Genomic DNA, 13,566 nt, shown 5'->3' with positions numbered 1-13,566 from the left:
GTAGTACAGTTTAAACGGTGGAGAATTTTTATTGTGTGTGTTCCGCTAACGTAAATAAGTTAATTCATAAGTGTACTCACAGTGAGTTGATGTATTGAAGATTGTAACTGGTAAGATTAGTCATAGTTGTTTGTTTGTGCTAACATTAACTGTAATATAACTTCGAAGCTCAAAGTCCGGAATAAGTTTGCTTGGAACATTGTCTACCTAGATGAGTGCCTGCTGTGAATATAAACATTGAGCTGACAGATTTGTAGAGACTGAATAAATGTGAAGTTTGTTATATTAACTTGAGTTAAGAAGACATGTGTTTTTGAAGTTGTGAATTGTATATGAAAGTTTAGTACATCGAATTGGCATGAGAGACTTGGCGAGTTGTGTTAAGTAGATTGTGTTGTTTCAATTTAAAGTTGAATTCATGTATTTGTCATATATCATATATTAAATGTTTTATTTTGTTAATCTAAATATTGTGTTTGCCTGAATTTCTTCTTACTGCACCGTTCACAAAAATTCGGATCTAGCGGGAATCCCAGAAGGAAAGAAAATAAATACCATCGGCCTGAATGAGTGAAAAGACTGCTAACTAATTTTGAATTAATCTTACTAATTCATATAGACTTATCTAAGGATAGAGTGGCGCAGTATAATAGAAATTTCTCTACCCTTAGATCAGTGATTAATTTGCAATTAGTTTTCCTTTATTTTATGAAAGTGACTTTTAGCAAGATGGCGGATTTAGAACATAACATGAAAATAGAACGTCACAACAAATGGCGCAGTCGGCAGGATGTGATTTAATTGATAGAAAGTAATTTAACAGCTGTAGATTAACAGATTTAATTTAACTTGGTAGTAATAATTGTGGAATTGCTCCCTGAAAATTTAGAAAGTAAATTGAATAAATCACAATGAACTGGTTGTAATCAGAAATCAGGCAAAGATAAAGTTTTTTTTTGAAATTGAAGGATTATATTATTTGAATTAATACTGCAATTTTCACTATGGCTGTTACTTCCAATTCAGAGATGGAAGACAGTGAATTTTTTAGAAGTATGAATCCCCAACAAGTAATTCCCCAATTTTCAGGAGAAGACTCTGATGATGTATTATTTTTTTTTACTTATGTTGAGAAACTCAGAGAAACAGCAGGTTGGACAGACTTTCAATTGTTGGTATTACTTAGAAACAAACTAATTGGTAAAGCTAAGACATATTTTTTTTCATCTCCTGTACTTAAGGAAACATTTGAATACAAGAAGTTTAAGGAAGTCTTGCTATCTCAGTTTTGTAAACGGAGGAGTGTTGGACCAAATTTGTGGAAGCTACAGAGGATTATACAAAAGGACAAAGAATGTGTTGGTGACTTCTACAATCGATTACTAACTCTCTCTGAAAGTTTAAATGTATCCAATGAAGACAAACCTCATTTGGATTGGGCAGTTTATCAACAATTTAGACAAGGTGTCAGACAAGAACTGAGGGAGACAGCCTATAAGAAGAAGATAACCTCACTAGAGGAATGTCTTATAGCTGTCAAGGAAAAGGAACAGATGATTGGAGACCTTTGCCTTTCATCTAATATTGGCCTTGTAAACATAGTAGAAACAACTGATTGTTCCATAGGAGTAAATAAATCCTCAAAAGAGAGCAGAAAGAAAGAAGATGAAAGGAAAATCATTAGAGAGAATCCTATTGATCAAAACTGTATGTCCGACACAAAAGAACAAACCAACAAGAAATTATTCAAGGAAGTAAAAGACATTGTTCACCAGGAAGTAGAAAAATTGCAACAGCCAATGAAGAATAAATTAGATGAAGTAATGAAAAAATTGACAGAAATGACTGTAGGATTTCAAGAAAATTTCAATCCCACAGCAGAACATATTAGTAAAGTTGTCAAACTGGAGGTTGAGAAGCAAAATAAACCAATATTGGCTAAATTGGATAGAGTAGTGGAAACCCTGGAGAATGTTCGACAGCAAATTCCCATTGATCCTCAAGCTCAGACAAGGAGAAAATTTCTCAAAGATGATGGAGATCCTCCCAAATGTTTTAATTGCAACAAGATTGGTCACATCGCTAGGAATTGCTACTTTAATAAAAGAAACTACTCTAACAGCAGAAGAAACTCTAATTTTGGACATATCTCTAACAGAACATATAATAAAGCTCAAAATTTCCCTAGATCAAGAGAGTTAATGATGAAGATTACAGGAAGTGTCAAAGGTCATAATTGTAACATTCTATTTGACACAGGTTGTAATGCCTCAATCATCAGTAAGCATTATTTCCTAAAATTGAGAGATAAATTATGGAAGAATGCTACCAATTTAAGGAGACCTGTGAGAATTTCCACTCTTTCTAATTCGAGATCTACAGCATATGAAAAAGTTCGTGCACAAATTTACATACCTGGCATCAACCTCTATGTATATCAAGATTTACTGATAGTCCCTTTCTTTCCTAGCTTAAATGCTCACATAATATTAGGAACAAATTTTATGGAGAAGCATCACTTCTCTTGTGACTTTTCCAGAGGTCAAATATCCATAATGAATAGAAGAATATGTGTTAAAAGAAACAATAACTCTGAATGCACAGGAACAAGGCGACTAACAAGAAGATTTTGTTACCTAAACAAGAAGAACAACTTAATAAAATGCAATCATCTGTAGATAAGCAAATTGTGAAAAATACTGTTTTAAGCTCTACTATACTTGATCAGCCTGTTATTCAACTTGACACTGACTTGACATCAAAACTTCAAATATCTGATTCTGAGCAAGAAACATGTACTAAGAATCAGTTACCAGCTAAGATTAATTTTACTGAAGTATCAGTTTTGCATATCAGAACTAAAAATATGAGAAGAGGAAACAATTACAAGGATTTAAATAATTGCAGAAGGAAAACCAGAAGAATGGATTACCAATATAGAAGATATACTGCACTGGAACGTGATAACAGTAGGAATCTAAGAAAAGACGGGGAAGATAATACATGCGTTGTAGAAAACACAGGAGGGAGTTTCATCCAAGCGAAGTATAACCTAAGACCCCCCCCAAAAAAAAAAAAAAAAAAAAAGTAGTAGAAGTCTGATTCCTCCACCAATGAGTTTAGTGTAAAAAAAAAAAAAAAATTTTCTTTAAAGAAAATTTTTTTAAAGGAAGAGTAAGCCTTTGTTGGATTCTAATTATGTAGAAAATAGAATAAATATTATTTGATTCAGAATCCAACATGAATTTCCATTACAAAGGCTGCGTTGTAAATATTATTTATTGTAAATAACGTAAATGTAATTTGATATCATATAACTACCTTAATTATATCAATTATTTAATTATTTAATCAAAGAAATGTGTTAATGGTAAATAGATTCTGTATTAATTATTGTTAAGCTATTTTATTTATTGTTATGTCAATATTATAGAAACTTATATTTGCAATATTAACTACGCATTTATTGAAAAGCAAATATTCTAATTATTCATATTTGTGTATAAAGCTTAACGTTATGTAATCACTCATGTAGTAGTAGAGCGTTGTATTACATTAGCGAAATGTTTGCGTTTAGTTTGTTGTCATGGAGACGCATGAGTAAACAACACGGGTCGAAGAGAACGTGGCATTCGAACGGGGGGGAAAAAGAAGTGAAAGTATATAGAAAAAAGAGAATTGAGATTTTATTAGTAAGAGAGAGAGAGGAGAGAGTTTTGCGGAACCAGTAGGAAGGTAGCATACAAGCAAAGAAGTGGAAGTAAATTATAAATTCTTTAGGGCAGAAATCCATGAGAATAGTGTTCGGAAGTGAACCAAGACGTAGTGAATCATAAAGTTTAATATTATAAGTGAAATCAGCTGTTGTTGTGAGGAAGAGTTGATGCCGTAATCAGATAACAAAGAACTGGACATTCAATGGGAAATTCTGATTAATTCCAGTTAATCTAAGATTACGACTTAATTATATGTTGCCCTGGGAAAAAGGCTATATTGATTAGTTGGAGAAAAATAAACAAGAAAGGATATCAGTGCCTTATAGCTGTTGTTTAGAATAGTGAAGTGCGATAACAGTAGTACAGTTTAAACGGTGGAGAATTTTTATTGTGTGTGTTCCGCTAACGTAAATAAGTTAATTCATAAGTGTACTCACAGTGAGTTGATGTATTGAAGATTGTAACTGGTAAGATTAGTCATAGTTGTTTGTTTGTGCTAACATTAACTGTAATATAACTTCGAAGCTCAAAGTCCGGAATAAGTTTGCTTGGAACATTGTCTACCTAGATGAGTGCCTGCTGTGAATATAAACATTGAGCTGACAGATTTGTAGAGACTGAATAAATGTGAAGTTTGTTATATTAACTTGAGTTAAGAAGACATGTGTTTTTGAAGTTGTGAATTGTATATGAAAGTTTAGTACATCGAATTGGCATGAGAGACTTGGCGAGTTGTGTTAAGTAGATTGTGTTGTTTCAATTTAAAGTTGAATTCATGTATTTGTCATATATCATATATTAAATGTTTTATTTTGTTAATCTAAATATTGTGTTTGCCTGAATTTCTTCTTACTGCACCGTTCACAAAAATTCGGATCTAGCGGGAATCCCAGAAGGAAAGAAAATAAATACCATCGGCCTGAATGAGTGAAAAGACTGCTAACTAATTTTGAATTAATCTTACTAATTCATATAGACTTATCTAAGGATAGAGTGGCGCAGTATAATAGAAATTTCTCTACCCTTAGATCAGTGATTAATTTGCAATTAGTTTTCCTTTATTTTATGAAAGTGACTTTTAGCAAGATGGCGGATTTAGAACATAACATGAAAATAGAACGTCACAACAGTAGTATCTTGGTTTTGTTAAAATAAAAGAGTAACAATAAAATTAGAACAATAAATTCATTGAAAAATATATTCTTACCGACTGCGACAACTACTTTAACTATATAATTAGGTATATACACTTGTTATATATACTGCTGTTATATACTGCTTTACAAATACTAGCCCAATAACGGCAACTAAACTATCAGTTGTCACTCATTCGTACGAACGAGCGCCGAGGTGGATGAAATAGTCAGACCACCCCAGCTTTTAATCCCTAAACAGCGATTTTAGAGCCGTTAACGGATTAACTGTGGTGGAGGGACCTTGGTGTCACTTGTATTTACGTGCGCTGTGTTAGAAGCGAAAATAATCAACCTTGAAATGACCAGAGATCAGCCTTTGCAATGAATCTATTTAGTAATAGTAAATTTGTTGTCTTTTATTATTCAAATCAGTGCAACGGAAGAAGGTTTGAAAATGTGGCCCCCATAAAGAGTGAGGCCCCAGCCTTATGGTAAATGCGGCCCTGGTATTGGAAATATGATTTACTCAACAGATAAAGTTATTATGGAAATGAAAATGCTAAAATATTATGGTAGTTTGACATTCCGACAGATAAACATTTAGAACACAGTATGCATATATTACTATACTAGAGTAGAGCAGAAGAAAAGTGGAAAACTTGACAATAAGATTCCCTTAATACTAAGGTGAAAATTCTGCTTAAATAAAAAATAGTACTTAAGTATTAAATTTGTAGTGAGTTGTTATTTCTTTAAGTATGGCAGTTGCCATCCGCCATTTAACTAGAGCAATACCAAGACAATTTAAAAAACACGTCTTGAGAAACAATCTCCAAAATATAAAACATCATATATAACTCCAGAAAGCACCAATGATAGTAACTTTTTCTAAGAAATAAATAAATGGCACTCACAAAATACATATAATTACACATAAAACTCAAAAAATAAATAAAAAATACTAGAAAATTTAAAACACATAATTAAGTACAAATGATTAAAAATAAATAATTAAATAAAATATTAAAATTTAAATATAATTATAACAGAAAATCTCTTAATGCACAATAATAAGTAACTCACTGAATAGGTTTTAAAGCACAAGAGACACAAAACATTTACCACATGCCCACAGTATTAAACAAACTGACAAAAGGAAATGTTAGCATTTCCTTTTATCGGTTTATCTGAAATCAAAACCAACACTTTTATTTCGGTGACAAGGTATGTTAGTTTTTCAGCGCCCTCTCACGGGATATCACGATGGTCTATTTATTACATTTATATTTCTTTTCTTTTATTTTCTGTAAATGTAAATTTTATGTAAATTCTGTGTTCGTCGAGTAGGAATCATGTCTAGAAATGAGACTGCAGTTGCAACGCAAGAGTATTTTGATCCGATAGCTAGCCAGCATTCTACCAATGCTTACAAAAGAAGGGAGTAATTATTATTATTTTTTTTAAATCATTCCACTTTCTATTACAGCTTTTCACTTTCTTTAGTTACATGCCGTTATATTTCACTGAAAAAAAAATATATTACAGAAAGGTTTAGTAATTGGTGGATACAATTGTTTACATTACGGTCAGTTAGCTTATAACCCTAATAATAGGGTTATTTTTTGGTAATTGATATTTCCAAACTGACTACTTTTTAATTTTAAGTATACATCTGGAGAGATAATAAATGTCAAATATTTATAAAAAGTCAGAATTGATAAACATATCCATTGCAATATTTCAGTATATAGTGCTAAAATTACAAGCAGAAAGCATTTGTGTTTACATTGATTAGCAGTATGGAGTGTTCCTTGACTATCATTACCCGTTTCTTAGTACACCTCACAAAACAGAGATCATAATAAATTCATTGCATTACTGATATGAATTATGCTGGCAAACAAGTAATTTCTCATATATACTGAAAACAAATTATGCAGAAAGAATAATTTAATATTAATTAAACTAAAATTGTATTGCTGCTCGTGTTTTTTAATTATTATTATTATTTTATTTATTTTTTTTTTGTAGAAATGGAAAATTATATTCTCTAATGACACTACTATCAACACACAAGCCATCTACTGCCAACCACCTCCAATAGTGTTTTGGTCTGTGAAGTAACGATTGAAAGGTTTCTTTCTTTCTTTCTTTCAGGTGGTTCTCCAATTAGTGGATCCTTGATAGAGTTAAGTCGCTTTCTTTTGCTTTTCTCTTCCGAACAAAATAAGAAAAATAGTTACAATGAAAATATTTACAAAATTTTCTATGATTCTCTTCAGTGTAATAGGCGAGTTGAAACCAAGGCAAACCTTAACCATACATTTTATATCATTAGCTCAAATAAAAAATGGGTGAGGACTGAGAGCAAAAAAAAATCAGAGTACATCATCAGAATTTTTTTAAATCACTTTTCTCTTAGCAATACTTACTATAAATACTTAAAATAATATCTGTATGCAGTTTCATTAAAACCCAATACACTGATAATAGATATCGCCTTTCGAAATAAATAATTTATTTATTGAAATATAAATTCGAATAAATATTATTAATATCAAGTAGGACTTTATTAATAATGATGACTAAATAATAATAATGAGTGATAATTTCTCAATATTATCATTACTTTAAATTAGAGTATATTTAATATATTTTATCATCGATATATCAGCTTGAAAATTCTCGTAGCACGAGAATTTTACAAAGTGTGAAATACTAAGCGAATCACTGACTCACATTCTCTTAACACCGCAGGAAAAGAAATGATAGAAACCTATAATAAGAAGGTGCGTTTTGCAATTATTATTATTAATATTATTAGACTGTATATACGAGAGAGATAAACCAAGGGGGTCCGACAGGGATGTCCCCTCTCAGCAACTCTTTTTAATATTTAGTTAAATGAAATAATAATAAAATGGAATAAAAATTTCCACCACGGTATTAAACTTTCTCCTACAGTGAACTTAAACACTCGCCTTTTTGCCGACGACCAAATAATAATTACAAATTCTGAAGATAACTTACAGAAAGCTATTTTAGATCTAAATGAGATATCCAAAGATTATGGTATGATAATATCAAGAGAAAAATCAAAAACTATGGCCTTTAAAGGACAAGATCCAGCAAGAACTAAAATAGTAATAGATAACAAGATCTTAGAACAGGTGAATTCATTTAACTACCTAGGATGTATGATCATATATGAAAATGAAAAAGATATAAACGTAAAAATTGCAAAATATTTAAAAATAACAGGTGTAATTAACTCTATATTTAAACCAAACCTAGTTCAAAAACAAACCAGACTAAAAGTATACAATACATTAGCCCTACCAGTCTTAATGTATGGAAGCGAAATCTGGACAATAAAACAAAAAGACCAACAAAGATTAATAACAGGAGAAATGAAGTTTATGAGAAAAACTGCAAAATATACCCTATTTGATCACAAAAGAAACGAAGATATTATGAAAGAATTAAACCAAGAACCAGTAATAGAAAAAAATTAAAAAATATAAACATAAATGGATGGAACACGTTGAAAGAATGAAAACAGAAAGATTACCAAAACAAGCCTTAAAATACAAGCCATTAGGAAGAAGAAAACCAGGTCATCCTCTTAAACGATTCAACGATGACTTCTAAGGCCGAAACAGGCCATGCTAGGCCTAAATCCTTGATTCGCATGATGATGATGATGATGATGACGATGATTAGACTGTATAGATACAACTTTGTCACTAACGAAAACGAAGGTGCGTTTCGCAAAATGCTTAAGCGCATATTAATAATGTTTTGTTCGTGTGTCAGTCACTAGGTAAGCTACTTGTGCATTCTGGTCAGATGATTTTTATTTTGGTATTTAGAATCGATAAAAATATTTGTCGAGCCATTTCAATGTTTGCTACAATCGAATCAGTCAGAAGAGTCCGCGCGGTTAGCCTAGTGGCTTCGTGCTTCGCAACCATATGCCTGAAGAAGGAGTGTCCTGGGTCCGATTCTCGTCGCCGATGTGAGGAGCTTAAGGATCTTCCTCAGCCATAGCCAAATTAGCCGGTCTTGGGCGTGGACAGCAGGGTTTTTCCTCCACTTTATCTAGGGTTTTTCATCCCGCAAACAGGCAAACCGGTCCCGTGAACACACACGGATCTACAGCCATAAATACTTAACCCCCCCCCGCATGAGGGGCTCAACTCGCCCCAATAGGGACAGGGGAGAAAACTCCATATGAATAAATAAATAAATAAAGTCAGAAGAGAGAGAGAGAGAAAAAAAAAACTTCGCATATATTTATATATACACACTTAACCCTCGATTTTCACGTAAATTGCTTCTGCAACAGTATCGTATAAATAAAAATCATGTACATCGAGACTAAGATTTGTCTAGAAAATGAGGAGATAGGTTTCCTAACATTCAATTAAATATTTATATATTTAATTGAATGCATAATTAATGATACAGTACAGTATATATAGTATAGTGATGTTTAAACAATTGTCTCCTTTATTTTATTTTCAAAAACCAGATCTCTTCGCCTACACGTAGTCACCAAAAAACTCCATGAAAACCTACAAATATTAGAAAAATGGTTCTCCAATTGGAGATTACAAGTAAACACCTTGAAGAGCATACTTGGTGTACTGCTGGACAAAAGACTAACCTTCAACCACCACATCAAGGACTCGTGTGCAAAGGCATCAAATGCCATCGCCCAGCTCTATCCCCTAATAAACAAAACCAGTAAATTACACACCAGAATCAGACTGCTCCTCTACAAACTGATGATTCGTCCTATAATCACATATGATTCGCCACCATGGAGCCATACCGTCGATACCAATATCCTCAAACTGGAGCGAGTGCAAAACAAGTGCCTTCGTATGATTCCGTACGCCCCATCGTTTGTCAGAGATGTTCAACTTCATCGGGACACAGACATCCTCTATATATACTCTTTCCTTCAGTCTCTTACAGCAAAGTATTTCCTAAAAACGTCTACACATCCCAATCCACCTGTTACCTCAAAAATCAACTTTAAAACATCATCTGGATTTGATCAGATACGACCAAAGGATATCAGACGCACATCTCCGCCTTATGGCCAGTTATACTCAACTTAATAAACCTAATTTTGCAGAAGTGTAAAATACCACGAGATCTACAACAGCAGTGATAATAACTCTATTACATAAGAAAGGAAAATCTGATGAAATGAACAATCACAGGCCTATATCCTCGACACAAAGATACAGAAATAACACAAGGCAGTAAATAGTGTAAAAAACTTTATTAGGCGTAACTGAACAGTTCAATAGTAGTTGGATACATAATATGGTAAACGAGGTGCATGTCTGCCATCTCAGCGTTCGTAAAACGACGCATGTTCTTCGTACGACGTCGAGCTTAAATGAGGAAGTTCCAACTGCTCACCTGGAGCGCGGCGAACAGCGCCATCTATCACTTTCGGGTGGCGTTTCCGGTCATGCTTTCCTATGTGAATATGGTTGATTTTGATGTTCTGTACCTCCCCTCAAAGTTTGTACGTGGAATTTTGAATCACCCTGTATAGTCACATCTATGAGTATGCGTATGACACACTACTCATATCCATACGCAGAGACCCATCAACAGGCTTACAACATTTAAAAACAGAAAATCAACATAATCACTGATTGGCTAATACGTAATTCTATTGTAATAAAAAGCAATAAATCTCGACTTATCATATTTAGAAATCCTCGGATGACTATAGATTTCTCACACATATCACTGAAATGTCATATCCCACACATTATCCAAAGACACTAAAACTTGTCCTTGCTCTACAATCCAGGAAGTTACAAGCATCAAATACTCAGGCTAGCACTTTGATTGCAATATGCGATTAAACACACACACACACACACACACACACACACACACACACACACACACACACACACACACACACACACACACACACACACACACACACACACACACACACACACACACACACACACACACACACACACACACACACACACACACACACAATAATATGCACAGAAAACTGCGCATATTATTGTATCAAATGTACTATTTACAAGATATATTACCTCCATATACTAGGCAAATAATCTACAAATCCCTAGGTGAGTCTATAGTAAGATATGGAATATCTTGCTGTGGTTCTGCATCGGAATATTTAATGAATAAATTAAACTCGTTACAAAACAGGCTGATGGCAACAACAGCTGAGGAGTGCCTAAATAGCACTCCTCTTTTCCATCCATCAACACACCCCAACAGCATGCTGCTAACTATAAAAAATCTTAGACATTACACTATCATGCTAAACCACTACTTTTCAGGAAAATATCGAACAACAGTAACAATTCCATATCAAATCAGACCTCAGCATATAACATACATTACAAGTAATTATAATAATGCATACCGAAAAGCAACCAGTCAATTCTATATACCAAACTTACTAAATCAGCTTCTGTACAACTTCGTAAAGAGATCTTTATGGTCCTTATGCTAAGCACACAGCAATAATAATATCTAATATTAAAGTAGTCACATGCAAAAACTATTAGTACTCGAATGGCATCTAAATTTATAAGCAAAGATCATCTTAGAAAGATGTAAACAAAATAATAAATATGCTGCAAAAATATTGTACTTACTACTACTGTGAATATAATGACGTACATTTAAAAAAATGAATATCCCCCAGCTTTGCGTACAGTAAATGTATCAGAAATGAAACAATTCTAATAACATACTTGTACAGATATCAGTACTTTATACCTTACTATTATTATTATTATTATTATAATACAAACTCCCCTGGAGTCAAGACTCATTAAGGTAGGCAATAGTAAGATGTATTCTAACAGAGGTAATGTTTATCATACCTCATCTTAAATTGGTTCAATCGTTGCGCACTCACCACCTCATTTGGCAATAAATTCCACTCACCAACCACTCTCTATGCAAAAAAGTCATATTGTACTCTCTTATGCACCACCTTCATACAACTTCCAAGAATGACCTCTTATCTCTATCCCTCTTCCTTCTTTCAACAATCTCCTTCAACCCTTTGAAAAATATCCTGGGATCTATTCGATAAGCAACCCTTAGAAATTTATGCGTGATGACCACATCCTTATCTCTACTTGTCAGTGTTCTTCTTATGCTGGCATTTCCTTGTGCTGGTTTTATCACTCTTGCGATATGTCCCTTGAACTTCAATTCTTTATTCACCAATATCCCAAGAACTCTCGCTTCCTCCACCTCCTGTAATGTAACGTTTCCAGTGTGACACACAGCTTTATTTATTTATTTTTTTTTGAGATCCAAAGTGCAAAATCGGTGTTAAATTGATATCCACACTTGTCAGCCCTCATAGTCACTTTATTCAAATCACTCTGAAGCACTAGTACATCTGCATCATTCCTAATAACTTTTCCCAGCTTAGCATCATCTGCGAATAGCTGAATATCAGCTTGCAAACCACTCGCAATATTAACTGACCAATTAACAGCAGTGGTCCTAGAACAGAACCCTGTGTGACTTCACTGGTAACTTTCCTCCTAAGAGACATGGCACCACCACCACCACCACCATATTTGATATCAATTAGAAAGCCAGTTTGCTATCCAATCAATCAACTGATTTTCCAAGCCCGTGTGCCATCTATTCCTAACCAATCTCTCCAAGATCTTAACAGCCACTCCAGAAATGCAAACGTCTGTAATTTGAAATAACTGTTTTACTTCCACCTTTATGTAATAGAAAAATCTTGCCATCTTTCAGTCAATAGGAATTGTTGAGGACACTAGACTCCCATTAAACAACTGAGTCAACAGAGGTGTCCATTCCTTAGCACCTTCGTTCATAACACGTGGTAAAATTCCATCCAATCCAATAGCCTTATTCACATCAAGATAACTTAAACAATCGTAGACTTCTACCTCATTCACCTTTAAGGAACTATGTTGAAGTATTGATTCCTCAACTTCCTTAGAATAGTATCATTACCATCATTATGAAAACCTTAGCAAAATGATTACTGAACAGCTCCACAATGGCGTAAGAGTGATGGTCACTCTTACGCCATCTTGATCCAAAAATAATCCTAATATAAAAATAGTCGCTATTCTACTTATATACTCTAATGGCTCCTAAATCATCTTCATATAAGCCAAACATTGGCTTCGAAAGATATGAACAAAATATACATTTAAAAAAATGAGTGTACACTTAATGAACAAAAGAATATAATCTTTTAATGGTGTGTGTGTGTGTGTATTTGCAGACAGTGAAGATAGGATTGACCTTCGTATCATACGCAGTAGTAGTCAGATTTCATAGAACCCAAGTTATTTGATAGGGACAGAGCCATTGAGCTAAACACGAAAAAAAAAAAAAAAGACGGGATATGATTTGGAATTATCTTTTATCAATCAATCAAACTTAAACCTGCTGTCCCACAACATACAAACATACATGCGACCAATCTTTGACAGATCATAAAAAAAAAAAAAAATCTTAGTGCCTAGGCCTTAAGCCGGGCAATGCAAATCACCTACGTAACGATCATCCGATATTCACTTCAAATACACTCCAGAGGAATTTTCAGCGAGCCTTTTGGTTGGCGAGCAGATTTCATTCATTAGGATTAGGACCATTTATAATGGGAAATTTGGCAAAAC

The sequence above is a fragment of the Typopeltis vanoorti genome, chromosome 23 (genome assembly GCF_054136105.1).
Source record: "Typopeltis vanoorti isolate ZY-2024b chromosome 23, IOZ_Tvanoo_1.0, whole genome shotgun sequence".
NCBI lineage: Eukaryota > Metazoa > Arthropoda > Arachnida > Uropygi > Thelyphonidae > Typopeltis > Typopeltis vanoorti.
This window is presented reverse-complemented; position numbering follows the sequence as displayed.